A 21,992-nucleotide genomic window follows, 5' to 3' on the forward strand; every position below is an offset into this window, starting at 1 on the left:
CGTTGGAGGAGCATCCAGTCGAAAGAATGTTACCAGTTTGTAAGTAACTTGTTCTTCCCTCAGAGAGATATGCTATGGCAACTACTTATGTCTACACAGGGTGGAAAGTATCCTCTTTTTAAGCCAATACCTAGTCACACATGCGATTTGTTATAGGGCTGCTTTGAATTCAAAGAACGGGATGTATGGCGAAGGTGATTATTTAACTGTTCCTAATTCAATGCCTCATAACAGGGTTGAGGTTCTTAATCTCGATTCCAATTTTCCAACCATCAATGAAGACGTTATCAGGGTACCCATTAATGCTTTCATCCTTCGGAGGACAATAATATTCTACTAATGTCCAGTCTCCTGGGTTCTTCTATTCGAATTTGCCTCAATCACATGAACATCTTATTAATTCTCCTATCCAAAATTGAATGCCATCTCCCCAGCTGACATTGAGAGGGTTGCGTTGCCCGACAAAGGTGCACTCAAGACACCATTTCTATCTTTGATCTAAATTGGTGCTCAACCAGGTCTTTATTGCCTAACTTGGGGTTTTTAGTGGTAAGATGGGAGGATGAAGTCAACGATCCCAATATTTCAACTCTTAAAGACAACTCCTTTGAGATAATTGACAAACTGTGGAATGGTGAAAATAAACAGTTGGGTTTCCGTGTGGATAGAGCACTTGCAATTCAGAGTCCCAGCAAGCAAGGTGCCTGGCATCTCTGATGATGATAAATGTATCTGTAAAAAAAAATATGGTGTTGTAATTAGAGACTTTAAATTCTTATTGTGGAATTCCAGGGGGCACACTCACCTTTGTACCAAATTTGTTGTCTCGGATGAATTGAAAAGTGCCCACTGTTTAATGATTCAAGAGACTTGGCCTACTACCAGTTCTGCTCTGGATAAGATGCCACCTCTTTTTTCAGGCAGCAAAATTTTGTGGTAAGGGCAAACCGTATGGTGGCTTGGACATTGCTCTAAGATCTGATCTTTTGGTGTCCTCTCGACAAGTTTTGAATCTTCCATATGGTCTTCTGGCGGTTGAGCTTGAATTTCCTTCACAAGTGTTTTTCATTCTAATGATCAATAACTATTGGCATAAAGGTGTGGGTGAGCTGGATTAATTCTTGCTGTCTATTATCAACTTGGGTTGTAAGTGGAAAGGTAAGATGTGGCACCCGTTATGTTCTGTTAGCCGGTGACTTAAATGTCAAATGTTTTACCATTCCAGTTAACCTCTTAGTCAATTCTAAATCTTGCTACTCTTTTTCCAACCAATACTCTAAAAATTACATAGCATGGAGTGTCACACTTGCTTCTATAAATTTGCATTCCTTACATGAGCATGTTAGTAATAGTAGCAATAGGGTTTACACTTGGTTCTGTGGTCAGAGCCAAACCATTATTGACTATAGTTTCACTGATTCTCACATGCTTGAGCTGTGCTCTGATTTTTCCATCACTCCGACCACTTGGAGCGATCACTGTATGTTAAGAGCCACTTTAAACCTTCCCATTTCTCTCTTTCACAATGATCCCAGAGGCCTCTGTGACTAAAGAGTCTACCTGGGCGGCAATACTGTTCGACAAACCTGCCTAAATGCTGATAGGATAGTTTATCAGTTCCATGAACCAATGGCCTGTTCTACTCTTGATTGGAAGATTGATATGTATAATGTTGGGAATTCTGAAGGATTTTAATCTCTGGTGCCATGTTCTATTCGGACCCTATGCGGAGCTCCATTCGAAAGAATCATCAACATGCTTATGATGAGCAATTGGCTGAGAATAAATCTAAGATGAGGTCTGCCCTAAGGTCAACCTATCGCTAATGAATTAAACATTGCCAAGTGTAAATCAGTAAAGTTAAATTATAGGATTTACTATAAACAGCGACAGATGTGTTTGCTTCAGCAAGATGCTGAATTGGTCCTAGGAATTTTGGCGAGAAAAGGTGTTGCCATTTTTTGATCACTAATCCATGGCCAAACCTTGTCTAAATTTACTGCTTTGTTAAATGCAGTTGACTAATCTACATGGTCAACGTTTTTCTGGAATCTCTGATTTGGGTTCCATAAAATCTCCAGATTCTACTACAAATTGCAACAACACAACTGTAAAAGAGGCATCAATAAAAATCAGTGTAAATAACGTTTTTGATTTACTTCATGTAAACCATCGAGAGCTGCCGGTCGCAAGGGCCTGTCTAACGCCATTTTAAAAACTGATTCAAGAAACTGGGCTAATGTTCTAACTATTTTATTTAAAAGCATCATCTCGAAGATCTTTCCTTCCCCATGGCAGATTGCCTTCATTGTCCCCATCTTTAAAACATTTCTGAGATCCGACCTTTCGAATTATGAACAAATTTATCTACTGGATGCCGATAGTAAGATTTTCTCATCTATCCTACTTCAGCAACGGGAGAAACGGCCAGACTATCAACATTTCACACTGGTTTCCGAAAGGCCCATTGAACATCTATCAATGGCCTGGTTCTCAGGTATATCCAACATTCCACCTGAGCAACACCGGATGGTTGTACCTATATAGCTTCTATCGATCTGTCTTCTGCCTTCGATCATGTTGATCGTGGCAGATTATGGGGAAAGTTGAAAACCTCGGAGATTTCTAGTGGCCTACTGGAGCTCATTATAGGCCTTCATAAGAGCTCCTTGGTTAAAGGTAAGACTGAATAGAGATGTTGCCATGTTACGGTGTATTCCAACGCGGTCAGGTCTTCGACAGGGTTGTATCTTTGCAACATGTTTATTCAAGCTATGTGTCTGACGCAAGTGACTTCTTAATCCCGGCTGCACTATTACCCCCTAAAGTAGGTTCTCGGCACATTTCCTCGCTTGCATATGCGGATGACTTTCTTCTTAATGACAAATCGCGTGTGGGTCTAAAAAGATTACTTCAGGCCTTTTCCACATTTGCTTTAGACAACGGCCTGAAGATCAATCTAAAGAAAACTAGAATTCTCACTATTTCTAGCAGTGTGAAAAAGTGCCAACATATGTGGTCATGGGAAGACAGTGATCTCATCAGATTGTCGCATGACCTACCTTGGCTATATGATTTCGGTCGCTCCAGGTTTTGCTAATGGTAGGAATGTGCTAAATCAGAAGGTGACCATGTTGACATCACAAGCATTGGCGATACACCAGAAATTCAGTGCCTTTTCTATTTTGCCTGTACTGAAATTTTATGTGGGTAAGGTGGTCCCTAAATTAATCTACGGACAGGAACTGGTTTATGATGCTGCATTGAAATCATTAGACATGAGGGAAGCAAAGCTATGGCGATTAATTTTAGGTGTCCTGACTTGTGTCCCACTCGCAGCAATAAAGTATGAACTGGGACTCATTTCTATTCATGCTCGGGTGGAATGGAACTTGTCTCTGTTTAGGAGATTACTTTTGCCCATTTGTGACTCACTTTATCTGAATTGAAAGAAACTACGAATTTGCACACTATTGGGAAGCATCTAAACTTTGTCACTGAATATAAAACCAACTGTCAGAGAATCCTACAAAAAATCAAATTGGATATCGATATTCTCGTTTCAAACCCACTCAAGGTAAAGAATCAGTTGTATGATTGTGATTGGATTGCGACTCGTGAGAAAATAGCGAGCTACACATTGATGGCTCATCTTGCTCATGAACATAAAAAGAGGGGTGATATTGCGTTATCTTATCAAATTTCCAGATAAACATCATAGGAATTATTTTTTGCAATTAAGATGGAACCTACTGCTAACTAAAGAAATTCTTTCACGGTGTGGTATGATTTCTGCCGTTGCCTTAACATGCCGATTTTGTCATCAGGAAGGTAACATTGAAACGACACGACATCTCTTTTCATTTTGTCGTGCATTAATGGATAAAAGGCTCTGTTACCCTGCTAACCAGCGTAGAGTTGCATTTGGCAGCGTTGCATAAGTGGAAGAAACACTGCTGAAACCTTGGCTGTTGCTTCTTTCTTTAAATCTATGAAATTGTATGAAAGTCATCAATTCCCATTGTACTGAGTACAGGTGTAAAGTAACATGTCTTTTTGTTTTTAAATACTAATTGTGTAAACACAGGTTTTTATTTCCGTCATTTTTATGTTGTAGAGTTTATTTGGGAAATGTTTTTTTGTATTTTTCTCTTTTTATGTGAATGATTGTGTAGAGGTTATTTAACCATATACAATAACAAAATTAAATTTTGGGTGTAAAATGATGTGGTCATCTTTACCTGGTGTTTGTGCGCAAGGCAACTCTGACAGCCGTGACTGTAAAATGCTTACTGGTTTAACATTCTGTATGTGTTTGTAGAGCCTCCTGACCCCCTACTCTTGGTATAATGCCCAAGAGCCAGATCCTCTTGGTAAGATCCTGCAAGGCATTTTTGGGCATCCTACCTCTCAAGTGCATTGGTCTTCAAGACTGGGACATGAGGTTATAATGTTTCCCTCTGATGTTGGAGCTTTCAACACTTCCTGTGATGACAACTCCCCTTTCCCACTATGCTAATCTCTCACCTTTTATCAAACATACACAACATAATCTTGCAAGGGCACCACCAATTATTGACATGGCTAACCCTCAAATTATCATAATTCCCTGGAAAAATACTGCACCTGTGCAGAATATCTCAAAACCCCTCGGGCATAAGCCAAACGTTCCTTAATCAACACAACACAAGTGTACGCAACATAACATCAATGCCTTTAAATACTTCTTTCTCAGACGAGCAATAAATGCTAAATGATTCAATAGGGTAAAGTGCTATCCATAAACACATTTTTTAAAATGTATTTTTCTTGCAGCATAATGATACTGCTGCCATACTTATTCTGAAATTGCTTCGATACACACAAATAATTTTTACAACCCATCTTAACCAAATAGCACTAAGTGCTACACAAAACACCAGGAAACAATACATAGATGCAAATAAAAATAGAAGACCTGAATCGGGGTGTGGGAAATTAATCTATTAAATTGATGCTCGCCACCGATGAGGGCTATCAAATGGCCCATGTACAAATGCACTGCATATTTAAACTACACCTGTAGACCATATTGGAACATGCTTGAAATTGTTTTTTCAACGTATCGACATTAATGGATCATTGAAATCTCCAGTATAAATCGTTTTGATTTCGCACATCACTGGAACTATAACTTGCATTAATCAGCATCATGCCTTTTGCTTTGTTTCAAGGCACTCGCCAACAGAATTCCCCTTCACCAAATGAGAGCTCTGTTTGGTTAAAAATACTACATGTACTGTACATGCTCCACAACACAGTATCTAGCTGGAAGCAAACACAGCTATTGAAAAGAAAAGTTATTCTTGTGTTGAATATTATAAAATGTGTGCCTGCTGTCGATTGGTTGAACAGTTATTTGTTTTTAGACAATTCATTGTTGCTACAAGTGGTTAGCGTTCATGCCTTAATCGACAAAAGGGAGCCTGCAGGAATGTAATAGGGAATCCGGAAGATACACCCTCTATTTATAAACTACAACTACTCCCAGTCTCCCTTTGAAATATTCAGCCTGAACAGCTTGGACGAGCTAGCCCCTGTCAAAGAATGATCAATCATTTTTCTTTTTTGAATTGCAAGTTTATTTTCAACGTTCATAACCTCTTAAAACAGGATTTCTCTTTACACACACTGCACTAAAACTAGTGCAATAATGATCTCCCCATCTCCATTCCAAACCCGTTGTATTGCCTGCAAACAATTGTAACTGTTGAGGTACAACACGTCTTCTCAGTTTTACACAGAAGATCTTTTTAATACAGAGTGCACCATACATTTTGTGTCCTGTGAAATGTATCGTATGACCTTCAGCTCAACATGTTTCTTTCCGTTTGGCTATTTGCTAAACTAATCTAAGGCTTGTAAGGAACACTGTATGGTACAACGTCCTTTCATCGCGGGACGTTTTTTCGCTGGGTTTTTTACTCCAAATTTTTTATTGAAAAAAAAAACATCAAATTTTTTGTGGGGGGTTAAAAAAAATAATAGATATGGGATGTGGGTTTTTGGTAATAGATATAAACTGAAAGGGAATGGGGGGGTCGGGGTGGAACTCCCCAAAAAAATAACTAATTTGATTTTTTCGATTAAAAATATGCGGTAAAAAACCCAGCGAAAAAACATCCCGTGATGAAATTACATGGAACCCACTGTATGCCCAGTTATGAAGAATGTATTCAAGAAATGGTGTGTCCAATGTCGTAGGTAATTTGATATAGAAAAATTGTAAGAGTGGGTATAGGTACAATTAATGTGTCCATACCTTGGTCTTATTGGTACAGACTGCCACTGTTGTCATTACAACTTGCTTTCATGTGTAGGGCAATATCTCCTAATGGGACCTACAAACTATAGTATACCTATCGGTGGAAAAATACAGGGAAATGACTGTACAAATTCTTCGTTTTAATCTAATCTATTAAAACGTGTAATAGCTTGGTGTCCTATCGTAATGAAGTCACTGACATGTAGCTCAAAGGCTGCTTCTTGGCCTTTTACAAACCCATAGTACATGATGTGTGGAAAACCTGGGCAGTATTGAACAGAAAAAGAATGCAGGTGTTGCATTATATTAAATGTGTGTTGTATTATATTAAATGTGTGCCCAATGCGTATCTGCACAATCTTATTATTCTTCCCTTCCACCATCCTATATGGTGGGAAGGTAAGCTTCCGCTAGAGTGACTATGATTGAAATATTTATAATCGCGCACACAACTAACTAAATCGAATCCTGGTGCAGTTGGAATGTGTCATCAAAACTGCTATAATAGGCAATCACATAATGGTAGTAGCCCGTGGGTCAAGACAGAGAAGCCTTATTTAAAGAGATACGTCTTTAATATTGCTTGAAATATTGGAAGTGAGTTAGATTTCCTTAAATTCAGAGGGAAACTGTTCCACAGTCTGGTGGGCCCAAAGACCGAGAATCTACAGTTTCCACGGGAGACACATTTTGTCCTAGGGATAGTGAGTAAGTGTTTGTTTAAGGGCCAGAGTAGGATGGTATGGTTTCAGCTTATCCCTCAGATAGCTTTGTGCCAGACCATTTATGCATTTAAACACCAAGCAGCCAACCTTAAACTTTATGCGGTCTTCCACTGCTAACCAGTGGCGAGAGCTGCGAAGGCCAGAAATTGAAGTCTATTTAGGTACTGCAAAGACTAATCTAACTGCTGCATTGTGTGCCCTTTGTAGGCAACTGATCTGCTTGGCAGGGGCTCCTACAAGGAGCCTGTTGCAGTAATCCAATTTAGAGTTAACGAAGGCTCCCACCACCAAGGCATGTTTGTTCTCCGGTACATAAGGGAGGGCTTGTCGTAAAATCTGGATGTTCTAGAATACTGATTGAATTGATACTTGACCGTCATAGCCCAAGTCACTCTGCCATATGCACCACAGGTTTTTACCCTGGGGGTGTATTTCAGACTTGAGCCCAGAAATTGAGGTGGAGGCGGACTGCTGTTCCCCCTCCAAAAGCAGTTTCGATCCAAAAAGAATCATCTCTGTTTTGTTTGGATTAATATGCAGCCAGTTTAATGCCACCCACACTCCTATTTCTTCAAGATATCTACCCAGCTTAATAAGTGCATTGTGTACATCATGAAGTCTGATGTAGAGCTGCGTATCGTCCGCATATGATTGAAATCTGATATGTTTTTCTAGGAGGCCCATCAGAGGGTGGAGCTAAATATTGAACAGCCGGGGTGAAAGCGCAGAGCACTGTGGGACCCCACAACATTGCGAAAACATTTCCGACAGGAAACCCCCCAACTGTACACATTGTCTGCGCCCTACCAGGAAGGATGTAAACCAGTCTAAAGCAATTGTAGTGACATTTCCTATATTTTTCAGATGATCTCACAGGATAGTATGGTCCACCATATCAAACGCTGCGGAGAGGTCGAGCATTACAAGAAGGGATAGTTTACCACCATCCCTTGCTTGCAACAACTCGTCCTATACCGCCACCAGTGCTATTTCGGTCCCATGCGTAGGTCGAAATCCTGATTGCAATGGATGTAATAGAACCTCCTCTTTAATGAAGTCCTGGAACTGTGATGTGGCCACTTTTTCCAGTGTTTTTATTGGCCAAGGGAGGTCAGCAATGGGATGATAGTTCTGATAGTCATCCGGATCAAGATTTGACTTTTTTAACAAAGGGGAAATGACTGACAGTTTCAAATCAGCTTGGACAATCCACGGAGTAAAAGATGCGTTTATGAACTTAGTCATAAAAGGAGTTAGATCTAGCTTAGCAACAAAGGCAGGTTCTGGGAAGAGTAGATTATTCGTAGGTTTTAGCGTCTGTAGAAGAGCAAAAATATTCTCTTCTGAAACTGTCTTTAAATGTAAACAATGGACTCTTGGATGTTCCCCCTTCCCTTAGCTTAAGATTCCCAGTCGTAGCATTAAGGGGGAGGGGGAAGTGAGACATCAAGTTCCCTTTGAGATTGGGTACTTTTCGGAACAATCACAATTTTATCCATAAAACAAGTATTTAGGGCATTTGCATGTTCTATTGACTGTTCCTTCACTGGAGTAGTCTTACTTGGGTTTACAAAATGTGCTGTTTCTCTAAAGAGCTCTTGAGGATGGTTAGCTGCAGCTGTGATTTCTCCTTCTAGAAAATCGTATTTTGCCTTAAAAATTGCTTTTATGTAGTTGGTCAGAGCTGTTTTCACCAAAGCAGATGACTTTGAGGAATAGCATCGTCTCTCAAGCTGATTATAGGCCTTTTTAAGCTCTAAAAGCTGTGTAGTATACCAAGCCTGAGAGACTTTCTTAGATATTTTTCTCAGGGGGGCATACTTATTGCAGATCTTATTCATTAGCGAAGTAACCTTTGAGAGAAAGCTTTCACATCCTTGAAAGGAGGTACTGAGATCCAACACCTCACTGACATGGTTACCGGGAATGTTGTCTAGCTCCTTCTTACGTATTGACTGTACACCATTAGACATGATTTACATATTTGATTGCCTTTAGGGAAAAGAGCCGAAGGTATTGATCTGTCCACAATTATGGGTACTGTGTCTAATATGTCAATTCCCTTCCCTTTGGCTAGAATTACATCCAAGCAATGCCCAGATTTGTGTGAGGCTGAGTATGTTAGGGATAATAGGTTGTGCTGGTTTAGAGTCTGACTTGGACTGATCCTCTAGCCAGATATTCAAATCACCCAGGCAGAGTAGCTCCTTATATCTACTACCTGTACTTGTGAGAAAGTCATCAAGTCCCTCTAGAAGTACTGTAGGCAACCCGGTGGTCTATAGGCCAACAGTATCTTTATAGAGTACTTGGGGGACATAATGAAAGTCATTACACTCTCCCAGACATCCTCTTTTTCGTTAACGCACCTGACCTAACCTATGGACTCGCTACGTGGTTGTCTTTCTCTCTCCTATCGCCTTTTCTCCCATTAATGGTGGCACTGGCTGGGAGGTTCTCCTTGACCTCTTTGCCATTTCTAGAGAAGTCATTAATGTCTATTTCAATGGTACAATCATGGTCCAGGGTCCTCAATCCAACCTTCTTCTCTTTGACAGGCTCCTCCCTCCCCTCTCTAACCTTACCTCTCCCTCCAGTCAGGCTCCCCTGCCTTCTGAGCCTACTTCCTCCTCTGCACAGGCTCCCTTGGCCACTGTGCCCTCCTCCTCCTCTGCACAGGCTCCCTTGCTGATTGTGCCTGCCTCCTCCTCGGCACTGGCGCCCCTGCCTTGTCGCACTATCCTGGCTCCCTTGTCCACATTGGCTCCTGCGCCATAATCCACTATCTCTCTGACCCTCTTGCCACCCTCAGTCCGGCATGGGGAGGTGAGGGGGGAGAGGCACCGTGCCCTGCGCACTCCAGCAGAGGAGCTTCAAAGATGGCAAGCTGCGCCACATTGCCATGCTCAACACTTATTCCACTGTCAAACACTCCTATGACATCTGCAACCTCCTCGAACTCTAGATCTGGATGTGCTCGCCAATCACAGAGATATGGTTTAAGCATAGCTCTGTCATGAGCCTTGACACACTCCTCCCTGAAGGCTACAAAATCCTGTCTGCGCCCAGGCCAAAGAAGACAGGTGGTGGAGTGGCGCTGATCTTCCCGGAATGGATACCTGAGTCCATCATTAAATAAAAGTGGGGGTATAACCATGGTCAGGTGCACAAAGTCCCTAATCTAGAGATTGTGTTGCATGCAGCAGTATCAGCATTAAGAAAACCCCAAGTCGTCTTGGTCAGCTATAGTAGAATTATTGGTCTAATGCTGACAAATTGCACTACAACTAATTAGCCGACACGTGTTTCGACTTATGGTCGTCCTCAAGGCAACTTCTTCTGTTAGTATTCCCTATAGCATGTCATCTCAATGTTAAGGCATATGAGTTCCATCTGTACAGGTTTCAGATTGTGATCATTTAAAGTATGTAACGATAAATTTGATCGCATGAGTCCGTTTCTATTCTTAGTGTCCTTCACATGTGCATTTGTTTGCGATATATTACAGGGTTTATAGTCATAATGTCGACAGTCAAAATGTCGAAAAAAAAATGTCGTCTTTTTTTTTTCAATGCATTTTATTTTATATATGGGGGGGTTCCCCCCCCCCACCACCCTTTTTTAATTTTTTTTTAAATTTTTCCCTTTTTTTAACTCCCAAACCCCTAAAATAAATATATAATTAAAAAAAGAGAAAGTCGACATTTTTTTTTCGACATTTTTTTTTCGACATTTTTGTCTGTCGACATTTTTTTGTCGACATTATGACTGTCCACCATATTACAGGTCCCAATACCCGAGATTTTAATGTTTCAATGATGGGATCGATCCTGTGAACGCGCGTTCTGCACAACTAAAGGTTCACAATCTGAAACCTGTATAGATGGAACTCATATGCTTTAACATTGGGATGACGTTCTATAGCGAATGCTACTAAAAGAAGCTGCCTTGAGGACGACCGTAGGTCGAAACACATGTCGGCTGTGATCAACAATAAACATCAAAAAAGTTGCAATAACAACGTACAACATTGTCTACTAGGAGAGAAACAAGCAGACTGATTATAATATGTTGTAGCACAATGTGTCAGCATTAGACCAATAATTCCTGTGTCCATCATCCCTACTCGGGTCTACTCCTCCTTTGAGTGCCTAGTCTGCATGCTCTCGCTCGCTCCGAAATCTTTTTCTCCTTCTGACCACCTTTTATCAACCACCAGGACAGTCCACTCTCCTCCTCTCGGAATGGGCTGATCTGGCCTCTTCTCTACTTTCCGTCTCCTCTCAACTCCTCTTGATGGGTGATTTCAATATCCCTCTGGACTCGTCTGGCTCTTCAGGACCTTTCTGCAACCTATGCGACTCACTCTCCATCCCACCCTCTGGCTCCGCGCACACCGCAGACCACACTTTGAATGCTCTCATCTCTACCGACATCCCTCTTTCGATCCCTCTCACTACCTCTTAGACTGACCACTCTCTTCTCTCCACACACCAGACCAGAAGCTCTCCTAGCCTCTTGGAGCGGCACGCCCGGCATGGCCACCCGGCTTCAGTCACCAGCCCCATGAGAAAAGTGAGAGTGGTAGCCTTTACCTCCATCTACTTTCCTACTCCCATTCTTTCGGCTGATTCCCACAGTGACACAGCCCTTGCTAACCTCAATCGCTTTATCTCCAACACTCTTTATACTCTTGCCCCTGTCATGAGGGTCTGTCTGAGGCCTCCCAAAAAGTGCAACTCTTGGCACGACTCCGATCTGGCTGCCATAAAACGCAAGTGCAAGGCAGATGAGCGGAAATGGAATTCGTTGTGCGGACCCTCTGACAAACTGGCCCGCTGCATCCTTCAGATGCAATATCGACATTGCATCCGCTCCAAAAAAGAGCCTTTATTCAAGCCTGCTTCTCTGCGGCATCAAGCAACATGGTAGAACTTTTCAATGTCTGTAAGAAACTGGCCAATCCTGCAGCAGCTTCTTCTGTCACAGCCACCCAGGACTTTTGCTTGGCCCTGGCTGCACACTTCATCACAAAAACCCAAGACATCATTTCCTCCATCCCTTCCGTAGCAAACACCAACACTGGAGCCTCCCTTGGCCCCCCCTCCAATTCCCCTCTTTTCTATATCACCTGATGAGGTCGCCAGACAAGTCCGGTCTATGAAGGCTTCATCCAAACAGGTGGACCCCTGCCCCTCCAAAACAATAAGGACAACATTGACTCCCTCATCCCAGCCTTGGCTGATCTCTGCAATCTCTCCTTTTCCACTGGAGTTTTCCCAACTGTTCTAAGCACTCCCTTGTGCACCCTCTGCTCAAGAAACCCTCTGCCGACCCCTCCATTCTGGCAAACCACTGCCCTATCTCTATCGCTCCCTTCCTTAGCAAACTCCTGGAAAAGTTGGCCATCTCTCAGCTGACCCTCCCCACTGAATCTATTGGGTGCTTCCACGACCATCAGTCTGGCTTTAGAGCATCCAGAGGCATGGAAACTGCTCTTCTGAACACCTGTGAAGACCTGATCTCAAACCTTGACACTAACACTCCCTCTGTTATAATTCTTCTTGACCTCTCCTCTGCCTTTGACACGGTTAACCACAATATCCTGATTGCATGTCTCTGTGACACCCTGGGAATCACAGATCAGGCTCTGGCGTGGTAACCTCCTTTCTCTCCGACCGCCCATCCCAGGTGGAACTCTGAGCCTTTCTCTCGCCTATTGCTCTCTCAATCTCTCTGCACTGCAAATGAAAAGCTCACCCATGTAACCAATTTCTTAAGTGCTAGCACCTAGATGCCTCTGGGCTACATGCACTCTGTAAATGTCCAAATAATAAAATAAGTAAACCTGTGGCGTTCCCGAGGGATATAACCTATCCCCCTGGTTCTTCAACGTCTATATGGCTGCCTTGGCGCGTGCGATTGCCACTTTCACCTCTAACTTCAGTGCTACGTGGATGACATGCAACTATCTTTCAGGCTATCCTCAGCCGCCGCCGCCTCCTCGCTCATAGCGGACTGTCCGCTACCCAGTCATGGTGTGCTGTGAATGACCTCTGCCACAACACCAGTAAGACTGAGATAGTTTGCGTTGGGACCCTTGCTTCCGTCTTACCACTGTCACTCTGGCCGGCCTCCCTTGGCCCTGCACCTGCACCAACCTACGAGGCTAAAAACCTTGGGTTCATCTTAGAGTCCACTCTCTCCTTCTCTCACATCTCGGATATCTCTAAAAACTCTATCAACTACACCTCAGAGGTACTCTACATGTTCTCACTTTCCCCCAGCGGTTCACTGTCTCCAGATCCCTGGTTCTCTCTAGGCTGGACTACTGCAACAGCCTCTTCGTCAATGTACCTGCTTCTGCCCTGCACCATCTGCAACTCATCTAGAACAGCACTGCAAGACTTATCCTTGGCCTCAAGCCGAGGGACTGCATCTCTCTGGCGCAGAAATCCCGTCACTGGCTCCCCGTGGCTGCAAGGATCATGTTCAAGACCCTTTGCATTGTCCACAAGGCTTTCTGGGGTCTGGGACCTACCTATCTGCAACACTGCCCACCTAAATACTGTCCCTCCCGAGCCCTCCGCTCATCTACCTCCAACCTTCTGGAGTGAGCCAGTTCTACAAGCAGAGATTTGGAGGGAGATCCTTATCCTCAGCAGTGGCCTCCCTCTGGAATAGCCTCCTTGCTTCCCTTGTCTTGAGCCAGATCTCCCCAAGTTCAGGAAACTCCTCAAGACCTTCCTCTTCTCTTTCTTCCTTCTCTCTCCCTCTACCCTGCTAACCTAGGTCTCTTCTCTTTGCCTCTCGCCCTCCTTTTCCTTACATCTTGCTGACTGGCCGCCTGGTGTACCTCAGAGTCTCGCAGGTCCCTGGCACCCCTGCTAGTCCTCTCTCGCACTTGCTTCAGGGCCCTGCACTCGCCCCACCCTCACTGCACTTGAGAAATGACCCAAGAGTTTGGCTCTCTCTGCACTTACCCCAGTCTCCATCAACTCGGTGCACTTGGACCTCCCCCTCCTTGTAACCGTCTGTGCACACTTGCACGATCTGAATGCACCATGCCTGAAAATTGTCTGTTCTCCCGTCTTCACCCCTTAATGCACTTGATAAAACTGCAGAATCGTCATCAGACCAATTTGCTGTGTCCCAACTCTTAATTGTATTATATGCACATACTCTGCCTGTGCAGACAATTATCGTCTCAGAATTTCAAGGGCTCTGAACGACTATTGTTTTTCCCCATGTTCCCACACTCCTTGAGCGCTTTGAAACAATTGTGTTGGCTATAGGCGCTTTGTAAATAAACATTACCATATAGTAGACCTAAGAGTGATGGTGTCCAATACATCATAAAGATTCTGTCTTAAACTACAGTTGCAAATATTTTTCTGAAGATACTATTCCTTCTGAATATGTTTTTTTTTTTTTTTTTTTTTTAGATGAGCAGAGGACTGCTTACCCCAACAGGCTTCTTTGTCATGTCCAGAAACTGATACTGGCTTCTGGGCGAATGTTCAGGTCCACTTCCTTGCCATTATCAAGTGAATTGCATCAACACCCTAAAATGTGACATTTTGCTGTGGCGTCCCTATCTGCCTTTATTGATACTTATCGCGTACAGAGGCCTCCGCCCCTTGAGCTGTCTCTCCACCCCCCCTTGCACTTTGCCTCCTCCCCCCTTGCACTGTGCCTCCTCATTCCATGCGCTGTCCATCGGCTCACCTTTACGCAGTGCCCCCCCCTTGTGTTGCTCTGCCCTGTCACTCCTTCTCTCTCCATCCATTTGCGTTGTCATTCCCTCTCTTCCCCCAATTTAAGGTAGTTCTTCCCCCACCCCCTCATTTGCAATGTCACACCTTCCTTAAAATGTTGGACATTACTCCTGTGTACTGCGTACTCCCCCCACCCCCTGGCGCTGCCCTTCATTCCCTCCCTGCTGTTATTTCTACACCTCTGTGCTGATTGTTCTCATTCCTTCCTTCCCTCCATACTAAATGGAAAATGCAATACACTACAAACGCCAATACGATTGGAATTGTCAGTGCTTGTTTGAAACTGTTATTCGAATCTAGATGATGATGATGATCCTGCAAACGTTGGATGTATTTACGAAATAGCCCAAAGCAAAGAAGCCAGCTGAAAACTGTCACTAGACACGTAGTATGAGACGAGAGACGGTGGAAAAATCTGTATTGAAACGATTGCATCTAAAAACGGTTGACCCATGTTTTGTGCTTCATGAGTTGCAATTGTTTGACGATGCGTTATGCTGGGTTTAGAAGGAGATGGAGCAGACAATTATTCTGTGCCTTGTTTGCAGTGTGTGCCAAAATGAGTCCTGTTTTTAGAACCTTTGAACTTTGCAAACAAATGTATTTGAAAAGTGTAATGGATTTAGTATCATTTGAGGGCGTCTGGGGACAGTCTGCCTTGGGTGTTAGGTTTAAAAGAGTTGAGCCTTTTTACAAGTTGTAGCATTCAAGTCTTGACATTAATATGTATGGAAGAAACCGATTTAAGTGACTCTTGGATTATGATTAGAGGCAATCTCTTGTAACTCAGCACATGAACATTCTCGATGGAAATGTATGTGCAATAAGTGTCGCTAAACCATGGCATAATCTCTCAATCTATTCCACAGAAAAGTCACATGCTCTTCTATCACCAACACTAATGTTCATTCAGATGTATAGGATCACGCGTGTGTCCTTTTTTAAAAGCCCTGTCCCAAGAATTTCTTGTCCACTAGGTGACGTTTTTTCTGTTTTTACCATTACAGAATGAGCACTGGAGATCCTCATGGTTGTGCACCTTTCCTGGGTCGGCGGTGAAAGTGGAGCATCCTTTCTTGCAGCAGAAGAGGCCCTATTTGAATTACCTAATAATCATAAAGTGATTTCTGAAAAGCAAGTTTGGGTCTTGTCGTAAAATCACTCATTTATGGATAGATTTTACTGTAACATCCCCAAAATAATTGCCTTGTGCCAGAGAGATTCTGCTACAAACTCATAAAGGACAACATTATTTTGAGTGTGCCATTAAGTGCCAATATTTGAACGGTCAGTTGTGAAGCAATGAGGATTGTGTATGAAAGACTTCAAATGCAGGAAGTCCAATAAACTTTTTTGGGAAAATGAAGCTTCATCAATGTCAATAATATTGAGAAACTAGTGAGTGGCTTGCAGGGACCAAGCGTTCTGTTATTTCATTTGTCTGTATGATAACTAGCTAAACATTTGTGCAAGACCTCATGAGAAACATCCTAGAAGAGAACACTGAGCCAGCAATGTTTTCCATCGCTTTCACCCCACTGTGGGGGGCAGCCATTGCTGGTAACGGCCTGCCACCCGAGCAAAGATTTGCTTGGACCTCAGTGAGGGCTGTGGGGCCTAACCGGCCATGGTCGCCCCCAAATCCGGGGTGAAAGCCATTTGCACTCCGGGGTTTATCCGGGGTGCAAATGTTTTATTTTCCTTCCTCTTGCGGCACCAATCTCCAAAGGAAGAAAGGAACAAAACAACAAAAAAACAAGATGGCCACCGCCATAGGGAAAATGGACCAAGGTAAGTGGGGAGGGACTGAGGGAGAGCGTGACAAGAGGTTCAGTTTGGTTTGGGGCTGAGGGGGGTTTGGGGGATGGCAGTGGGGGGAAAAATGGCGGCACCCGGGAAAGGGTCTCGGGTGGCTGGAACAGAAGGCAGAGAATGTTTATTCTAATCCGCTGTTCCACCGGATTGGCTCAGCGCCCTTCCCTGGGTGCGAATGTAGGTTGTTTCCTTTACCGCACTGCTGCGTCATTCTCTCCATGTTGGACAGGTCACTCCATACAGAATGTTGAATGTTTCTGGTACCTGCAAGTAATGATTGCATCACTGTTTGTCCAGATCGTGCGATCCCTGAAGATCTAACACCACATATTTCAAGATTTTGAAAGGAAAATTAAAGAAAAGCTGTACACAACTGCCCTTTTAGTGTAATTGTTGTTTAACTGGAATATGAATTCCTAGCTTTTAAAGTTCCAAAATTCCAAAGCAATTTATTTCGTAGCCCTATGATTACCTGATGGCAAGTTCTTCCAAAACCAGTTGCTCCATACATTCAGGTGTGTAATTAGTTTGGTTTTTGGCTCTCGATAAAATGAAGGCTGTGTGAGCTAAATCCATATGCTCGCTTGTCCTGCTTTCCCACCTTTCCGTGTCTGGAATTGCATGTGTAAACCTCATTACGTATTTGTATTTCTTTATTTATATAGCGCGCTGGGCCCGGGGGCATCTGTTCGCTTAACATGAGGTTACAATGAAGCAGTTACATTACACAAGTACAGTGTAAGGCAGGTCAACTGTACCGTGAGAAGACCAAAAAGGTGCAGGCCATATGTACATTTCAGTATATACAATGAGAAGCTAAAGATAAATGGGCAGAAAAAAAACGATCAGAGATAGACCAAATATCTATACAGCGGCAGGGAGACAATTTTAACAAAGAGGTGTAGCCTCAAGCAGAGAGAGGGAGGTCTGACGAGGTAAGCCACAATTTGGTTTTATGTTTGAATGATTGGAATGAAGGTTCAGAGGTAAGCGGGTTAGGCAGAGTATTCCAGAGTTTAGTGGCTAGTACTGCGAAGCTGGATCCACCTGCTGTCTTCAGTTTAAACCTGGGAGGGACCAAACAATTGACTTGTGCTGATCTCAAAGGTCGGGTGGATGTATGTGGAATAAAGCGGCTAGCCAGGTAGGTGGGCGCATTGTTGGCGAGGCATTTGTGGGTGAGGGCCAGTGTTTTCAGGGAGATTCTTTGGGCAACTGACAGTGAAAATTACATCTGGTTTCAGAGATACGCTGACCCCTAGGATTACGCATGCGGTCATCTAAAATCTCTATTGAGCCTTCATCTGACCCCTGCAGCAGGGGATTTGCCCCTGCGCTTGCATAAATATGGTCATGCTGGTACCAAAATATATAATTGAACATGTTAGGATTATGGTTGAAGGTATAGCTGGTCAGATAGCACAGCGAGTAGAGCGCTCGCTTTGACATCCGTGCAGAGCCTGCTGACGCAGGTTCGAATCCCGGCAGGCCCAAACTCAGCCTTTCATCCTTCCTAGGTCGATAAATGAGCACCACACACTGTGGGAAATAAGCAGCCCTCAGATACCTGAGGGTTCGTAGCGCTATATAAATGCACAAACAAACAAATAAACATGAGGCAAAGAATGAAAAAAAGCCCCTGAGCAAGCTCCTCAGTGGGTCTGTCGCAACTACTTTTGAAATGCACTGTGCCACATGTTTAAAATATGCAATCGGGATTAGATGCATTTAAGAGGATTAGCTTAATGCATGCATCAACTTCCTAGAATTATGAGAAGTGCAGATAACTTTGTTCAAATGGTAAAAAAATGGAAATGTTTGGACAGTTTGAAAGTAATATGTCTGAATGCTGTGTGGAAAGGGGTTCAAGGCAGGGTCCCAACCTCTAATGCTGTTTAAAATGGAACATTCAGGGGCGAGGCTGGCAGCGGCCAAGGTGGGTGCTTTCTTGACTTCTCCCGCCGCCCAGGCTGAATCTGCTCCAGCCATTCCCTTACGCAGAGTGCATAGAGGGATGTGGCTACCCAGGGGGGCTGGACTCGGGAGACAGCACTGGCGCTGCCTTGACCCTGTTGCTATAGCATTAACAGAGATGCAAGCCTCTGGCGGTGAGGCAGACAGCGTTTCAACACGCAACATGGTGCCCTGCTGAGGAGTTGCCAGCGAGGGCACGAGTCTCTGCCTCAGCGGTGGATGCTAGTGGGTGACGCATAGGTGAGGAGCACTGGAGAGGGGGATGTAGGGGGGCAGCAACGTGTCGTGGGAATATTACTACCCGCTTCCTCTTCCACCCCAGCTCATAGCCATCAAGGGAGACGCTGGCCTGTCTAGACCAGGGCTGCTGAGCGTGGCTTTAACTGTGTTGCCCGGGGGCCTGGGACCATCTTGCGACTGCCAGGCTGGGAGATGGACGCGGCTGGCAGAGCCTGCGACAGCCTACCGATGACTGACACATAGGCGGTCCCCTTAGCCAACTAAGCATCTGAAAATGTGGTGGGGCGGCCCAAGACCCCAGCACCTCCAGACCCCTCACTTATGATCAGCAGCTCGGACTCCCGTCTGGGTCCGTAGCCCCCGGCCATGCTGACTCTCAACCTTTGAGGTAGTCCAGAACCCCGGGAAGGGCTCATTTGGTCATGTACACGGCTGACGGCCTGAGTATTACACATGACATCGAAAAACCAGTCTGGGCTGCGCTCGTGCTGGCTGCCCCGGGTAGAAGAGGCCTCCACATAAGCTGCCTGCAAGCTTTTTAATGTCTGTGTGCAACCCTCAATGAAAAAGCAAATCAATCGCATACCTTTGGTCCTCAAAGCAAGAGAGAGCGTGAGAATCTGTGCTTGGCCCATGATGGCAAAGTCTGGACTGGTGGAATCAAGCTCGGGATCTCTCACTAAGAGATATACTGGAATGTGTGGGTACCTTAAAGGTAGAGATCTCCCAAGCAGTGAAGAGTAAGATATTTGGTGCAACAGATCACATCAGGAAATCATTGATGGACCTTTCCCTTTCCAGGGACATGAAACAAGTGAACACTAAAGTGGGTGACGCCGAAGAGGCGATACAAACCGTACAAGAGGAGATCATACATCTCCAAGGGGAGTTGACCGGGTCCAACATAGACTAGCTGCTTCCCACTATCAAAGACCAGGTAAACAGTCACAGAAGAGCACCTTAGTATTGGAGGGCTTTAGGAAAGCACTGAGTGCTCTGATCTAAGAGCTTCGGTCCTCATATTCTTCAATGAGGCTTTTCCGGAGATAGTTAAGGAGGGCATTACACTCAACTGAGTCTGCAGGGTGGAGCCGTTGTGAAGGGGTCTGCGAGCTCAACCCTGCTATAGTAATGAATTTTCACTCCTTAGCGCTTAGAAGAGATCCTGCGGGCTTTGAAAGAGAACAGTACCATCATCTATGGCAACCAGACGCTCCTCATTTACCAAGACTTGGCAGTACTCGCCTTCCAGAAGAGACTGGTATTCCCCCCCCCCCCCCCCAATGTGGGAAAACTTCAACAAGCCCAGACCAATTATAGGTGGAAGTTTCCATTTGGCTTACTCGTCTTTTGGGAAGGCAGGCAGTGTAGGTGCACTGCTCCAGAGAATGCTGCTAAAATCCTAGACATGCCGTTGGTGTCCGAACAAGAAGAGGATAATGGCAGAAGCTGGAGAAGAGCCCCGTTTGGGAGCCGGGAACAAGTGAGGGGCACCCAGGCCAGGCCCACATGATGAGAACTGGTCTGATATAGTAGTAACGTCTACACTTCTGAGACCCCCTAACTTTAAATATATGCGCAGGAACCAGGTTTCGGGGCTGGTGTGAGTTGATTGGCAGGTCTTCTCCAGGGGTTGGAGATACCCCTCTCTCAAAGAGGGGAAAAGCCTGAAATAATTCCCATGATTCCTATAAAACTAGCAAATTATGGCAAGGGATGGAATGTGTTGTGGGGTGGTCTTTGTGGGCCTGGGATTCTATGTCCAGACCAGAGGCGAGCATTATGCTTCAAGATCTTTAATAAAACCCTTCAGCAGTTTCAACAAAAACGTGTGCGTGTCTGTGTGAAAGTCCCCTAGAGTCCTTTGCTCTTCCTGCCTCAGCACCTTCTAGACACTTCCTGTCTATGGCCCTTCCTCCTCTTAATTTGCTCTTCAGCAACATAAGACCTCTCTCAAACGTAGACTGTGTTTCTCAATGTATTTGAGTGACTATGGCTGAAAGTTTGTTTGCACGATTATTGGTTTTTGTTTATCTCTCAGCGCGAAATGCAAGGGTGCGTGTTAAGATTTATGTAATTAGAACGATTTCTTGATCGTTGCACAAAAGCACAGTGTCAGCTTAGTAAGAGTGATGATCGCATAGTGTGCACCCGACTACTCGATCCCTCTCACCGAAAGTCTGAGAGCGGAGTCGCCTGTCAGCAGCGCCGAGCGGGGCCGATGCTTATTTCAGAGCACGTCCTGGGACCCGCTCGGCCAGTGCAGAGGAGAGCAACATCCCTTGGGGCAGAGCAACCCGATTGTGACGTCCCAGCGCCACTATCGCGCATGCGTGGGCCTCGTTCTCGGCCACGCATGCGCAGATACAATAAACCGCGCCTGTGCGGCAGTTCCAACCGCGCAGAGACCAGCAGCATGTCCCGCATCTCCTTGTGCGTGTGTGCGAGTGTGACCGTATGATTGCCTGCCACCTCCCCGAGACCCACATAACAACTGGCGACGAGGATGGGATGATCGCCACGGCAACATTGTGCATGTACGCACGGCAGCTGCGAGAGAGTGCGATCGGCAGTGCTCCTGTGTCGCAGCGTGTCACAGACCCGACGCGGATCCCATGAGACACGTGCAGCGGTAGCGGCCTGAACAGGTGCTCGTGCGCCGCTGCACAGCTAATTAGCTCAAATTTTTGGAACGTTGGTTGTCCCCCAGCACACGGGGACGATTCCTCGTCTCCTTCCCCTTCCGGAACGCTGACGCCTCCTGGGAAGAAAGAAGTGAGGAGACACAGTGGGCATCCGTCTGGCAGCAGGTTCAAGATCCCCAAGTAAGGTTGCGGCCTCTATAACACCAGGAGGTGCCTGTGCGACCTGTAATCATGGCGGAAAGCGAGGGGGAGGAAGGAACTGCGGCAGGTGCAGTCAGGCCACAACAAGGGTCTCTGCTACCAATGCAAGAGTTTGATGTGTCTGGCCCCCCATCCAAGCTGGGGCCTAGGTGGTTGCTATGGATTAAGAAACTTGAGATGTACTTTACTGCAACTGGCATTACCGATGATAATGCGAAGAGGGCTACGCTGCTATACTCTGCGGGGTTGGATGTCTTACGTATTTTTGAATCATGCAACCTGCAGGTGGTGACGTACAATACTGTTAAAA

The 21,992-nt window shown here is 44.8% G+C and overlaps 1 protein-coding gene across 1 annotated transcript in view; it reads left to right on the plus strand.

The window, feature by feature from the left end:
- The window catches only part of TIMM21 (translocase of inner mitochondrial membrane 21), a 251,204-nt gene extending 235,031 nt beyond the window's left edge, over positions 1 to 16,173 (plus strand). The window contains exon 7 of the mRNA XM_069620710.1: positions 15,815 to 16,173. The gene's annotated coding sequence lies outside the window, so the exon portion shown is untranslated. The remainder of the gene's footprint in view (positions 1 to 15,814) is intronic.
- Positions 16,174 to 21,992: the final 5,819 nt, after the last annotated feature.

The sequence above is a fragment of the Ambystoma mexicanum genome, chromosome 5q (genome assembly GCF_040938575.1).
Source record: "Ambystoma mexicanum isolate Mex_15411 chromosome 5q, UKY_AmexF1_1, whole genome shotgun sequence".
Lineage (NCBI taxonomy): Eukaryota > Metazoa > Chordata > Amphibia > Caudata > Ambystomatidae > Ambystoma > Ambystoma mexicanum.